Source organism: Penaeus monodon, chromosome 42 (genome assembly GCF_015228065.2).
Source record: "Penaeus monodon isolate SGIC_2016 chromosome 42, NSTDA_Pmon_1, whole genome shotgun sequence".
In the NCBI taxonomy this organism is placed as follows: Eukaryota; Metazoa; Arthropoda; class Malacostraca; order Decapoda; family Penaeidae; genus Penaeus; species Penaeus monodon.
In genome coordinates, this window is record NC_051427.1 from 18,813,454 (window position 1) to 18,818,696 (window position 5,243).

The window sequence follows — 5,243 nt, forward strand, 5'->3', positions numbered from 1 at the left end:
TTGGGGATGGGCAAACAAGCCCCAGAGCAAAAAGTGCAAAAATTACAAACTTTGCTCCCAGAGTAGCACTAGTAATATCGGGAAACTTGATCAATCACCCCAATAAAAAAAAAATAAAAATGGTTAAAAGTCAATTCAAAATGCGCTATGACACATGTTATTAATTAAAAAATCATTCAGGGGAATTACCCAAAAAGGTTTTTAATGCCTTTACAAACCGGGGGAACACTCAGGTGTCCAGACACGTCAAGTAAATCCCTTTTTTTTAAGAGTCGAATACCTATACAGGGCACTAAAATGGAAAACGGGGCCCCAAGATATGGAACTTACCAGAAATATAAGAACATTAACAGCTTCTTTAATTTTAAAAAACAAAAATTAAAAAAGAACCCCTCTTAAAACACAGATGTAAATATAATGTATTTATGTAAAAAATAACCCCTTTAATTTTTGGAAAAAGTGTTTGATTGAGACTTTACTTGACTCTCTCTCTCTCTCTCTCTCTCTCTCCTCCTCTCTCTTCTCCTCTCTTTCTCCTCTGTCTCTCTCTGTTCTCTCTCTCCTCTTTTCTCTCCTCTTCCCCCTCTCTCTCTCTCTCTCTATATATATATTATAAATATATATAATTAATATATATATATATATAATATTAAAAAAAATAAAAAAAAATTATTTTAATAATAAAACATAATAATAATAAAAAATAATAATAAAAATTAATAATAATTAATAATGAATAAAATAATAATAAACCCTGGCCCCCTTTTCTGCTCGGGTTTATATATTATTTTTATTATTATTATATATATTATATATATATATTTAAAATTTTATATATATTTTGTAGGGATTTTGTATATATATTAAAATGTAATTATATTATTATTTTTTATTAAGCCCCGATTTTACATCAAAATGGCAAACTTTTTTTCTAACCCGGAAATTTTTAAAACGTTGATGAGGTCCCCCGGAGTTCTTCAGGTGGGGTCACTGATGTCCCCCCTAGGCCCAGAGGGTTTTTCCAAAAACTTTGCCTTTTTTATTATTGTTTTTATTTTATCATTATTATTTTTAATCGTTTTCAATTTTATTCATCATTTTATTATCATTATTGTTTGTTATTATAATTATTGATAATTTTTACCTCATGTTATTTCCCTTATGATAAATGTTAAATTTACTGTAATCATTTTAATTTTTTTTTTTATTTTGTTTTCATCATCTTATCATTTCGTTATTTTCATCTGTTATCAAGGTTTCTATTTTTTTAGTATTATTATCATTATTTTTATTTTATCGTATTTTCGTATTTGTCTGTATGTTTTTTATCGTTGTTAATGTTGAAACATTTTTATTATTTTAATATAATTTTTATAAAAATTTTATATTTTTTATTTTATTATTTTTTTTTATTATTATTTTATTATTATTTACTATTATAATCATTATTATTATCATAATTTTTTAGTTGTTATCATTATTATTTTTTTTCATTTTTTTCATGACTGTCATTATCATTTTTTAATAAAGTTCTAATTGTTTTAATTTTTTTTTTTCTTTTGGGATAATAATTATTAATTAAACAAATTTAATTAAACAATAATTATTTTTAGTAAAAATTTTTTTCTTTTTGTTTTTTTCATTATTATGAAAAAATTTTCCCCTATTATTTTGTTAAAATAAAATGTTAATAATATTATCTTTTTCATACTATTATTAAATTTTTAATTGCATTGTATTATTTTAAAAATTATATAAAGTTGTTAATTGTTTTTGTTTTAAAGTTTTTATTTTTTTTTTATTATGTTTTTAAATTATTTTTTTATTTTTATCATTAATATCATTACATTTTTGTTATTATATTATTATACTATTATTTTTATTATGATGATGATGATGAGATGATGATGAGATGAGATTTTTTTATTGCATTATTTTATTTTTATTATTATTATTTTATTTTTATTTTATTTTCATTATAATCATTTCATTTTTATCACTTTTAGTTTCTAAAATTATTTTTACTTTACAACATTATTGTAATCAAAAATTTAATTAATTGTTTTTAATTTTTTAAATTTTCTCCGAATAATTTTCATTTTTTTTGTTTTTATCATTAATTTTTTTTATTTAAATTTTCTTATTATCATTATTTTTATTATTTTATTTTTTTTTTTTTATTTTTTGTTTTTATTTTTGTTTTTATTCTTTATTTTTATCATAAAAGGTATTATTTTTTTATTTTTATTTTTATTTTCATTATGGGATTTTTGAAAACTTATTATTTTCATTATTATTTAAAAAAACATTAATAGATAATATTATATAATATATTATATAATTATAAAATATTATAAAATTATATAATTTTAAAATATGTTGTTATCGTTTTACACTATTAAACATATTATATTTTCTTATTAATATCAAATTGGGTTTATCATTTTAATTATACTTTTTTCAAAAAATTTTTCATTATATCATCATAATACGTAAAAGGAAATTTTTTAACTTATGGATGTAAATATTATAATCTCATGAAACATTTGGTAACAGAATTCATTTGAAAATTTTTTTTTGAAATTTCGCTGATACCGGTTAAAATTTTAAATTTTGTTTTACATTCTTGAATAAACATAAGATTTCTTTCTCTTGTGTATTTGTTAAACACCCACACCACACTCTTTTGTCGCGGAAAACCCTTCAGGGCGGAGATATATCGCTTTTTGGGTCCCGAGGGGGGCGAGATGCACACCTACAGACGTGATCCCCTTGGGCGAACCCTTTTCGACGTCATTCGGTCCAGCGGTGGGTTTGAGGAGAGTCAAATAAGCTTCTTTTTTTGCCCGGGGTTTAAATTTAGGCCCGGGGAAGGACTTTTTTTTAAAAGGGTCAGGGGGTTTTTGGGGAATTTTTAAGAAGATCCTTGTCCATTTTGCCATCGCTCTTGCGCATATACGATGTAATTTCTCTTTATTTGACTCGTTGAGCTTTGGGCCTCCTCGAGTTTTGGGGGACCAGGGGTCATGGGGAAGGTGTTCGCCCTCGAGTTCCTTTTCCCGGATTTTGTGAGCGATGTTTTTGGGGTCCCAATGACCTCCACAAAAGGCCGGGGATATCTGGGAACGAAAGCCCCGGATTTAAATGGGTCGGGCTGAGGGTGGCAATACGCTCAGCCAAAACAGCCAAAAACAATTTATTCTTGACACCTGATTTGCGTCTTGTGAAAAAAAAAAGAAATTTCCTTTTCCCTTTCACTGATTTTCCCTCGGGGGGGAGATGGCCTAGTTTCTCGTTACAGGGAGCCTACAAATAAAGATGATTATACCATTGTTATCCCCCCACAGCAACAAAAAATAATCTGGTGTTTTTGATTCCTTCTTCCCAGGCACTGAGGGTCGCAGCCCTGAATTTTTTGGGATGAGGTTTTTCCATGTAATAAATTTTTTCGTGAGACACAATATCCCAGAGGCTTTTGCAAACCTCAGAAAGAGGACGGAAACATATCCAAGAAAAGAACCCGCACCCTCTTCTAATAATGTTCTTTTACGTATTTAAAATTTCCCAGGCATCACAATACTTCGGAGGACGTGAAATCGCCCGTACATCCGGGGAAAAAATATATGATTTAAAAACGAGACAAAAGCACCCGAAACAACCCCAGTATTGTATTTTTTCGCATACCCAGCAGAAATAGATAAGTATATTTTGGGAAACAGGCCGTGGTTTTTCAGCACCAGGACAAGAACATCGAGTTGACATCCGTCACCCACAGGACATCCAATGCCATGGTGGGACATGTAGATGAAGCTGGACATCACCGAAAATAGAAGGAAAATAAATTTTTCCATGGAGGCGAACAAACAAAAAAAAAAAAATTATGGAAGCAGATACATGCCAACACGGGGGATCGGGCAGGTTCAAATTACCAAATCCGGCAACAATTAACGAGCAAAAGAAAAGGAGGTCACAATCGCGGTGTTTTGTAACTCATTTTGAATAATTTTCTGTAATTTCTCTGATGTAGTATTTTGACGAAGATACAATCGAAAAAATGCAATACATTTTTGATGGAAGATTTTCATTCTCTCATACCTTTTAACACTGCAATATGAATCGGTTCATTTATATTATATATTATATATTTTAATAATATATATATATATATATATATATAAATTATATACAAATATATAATTATATATTATATAATATATAAATATATTATGTATGTATGTATATTATGTATATTAAACTAACCCCGTCTTTATGTGTATATACAGATACACATATGTATACACACACACCACAAAACACACACACACACACACACACATATAAAATATATATATATATATATATATAAAAATATATATATATATATACTTATAATATAATATATATATAATATAGGTAATATAGATTATATGCACACACACAAAACACACACACCACACACAATAATATATTATATATATATATATATATATATATATATATATAGATAGATAGATAGATAGATAGATAGATAGATAGATAGAGAGATAGATAGATATATATATTGCTACAAGCCCAGGTAGCGTGCTAGGTGGTTTACCCTGAATTAGGTGGTTCAGGTACCCGGGTTGCCGTCGCGACCTTGCCATAACCCCGCGCATGCGCGGAGGGGGTCGTGGTGAGGAAACGGAGGAGTGAGAGAGACTTGCTGGATCACCGCCACACGATCACCCCCACTGGGCTTTTGGTTTGATTTTCTATGTTGCTTTTTGTCATTTTCTTGGTTAGGGTTGGTTTAGGGTTACGATAGGATTAGGGCGATTACACTGAGATCGCGTAGGCATATGATTTGTATATAAAGATAATCGTAATTAAATGTAAGGAACTTGGTTACTCTTTCATGTCTACCTCTAAATTACTCCCAAGCATAAATAAGGAATATAGATAAATACCTACCAATTCTAATACTTACAAAAATCTTATTTATATAATTACAGAAAAAAAGAAAGTAAATGTAATGAATCTCGCATTCACTCGCTATTAGTTTTATTATGGATCGTAGCCCACGTATCAGGCCAAGATGAAATAAGTCTCGGGCTTTGGCTTGTTTTAAAGCAGTTGAAATATTTACAAGACACTGATTGTAATAAAATGGGGGCCTGTCCGGGAATTGAACGTTTGCCCATTTGTTTGGGTTTGCTTTTATTTACGGAATCCCTTTACTCATTCGCGTGCTTTCTAATGGG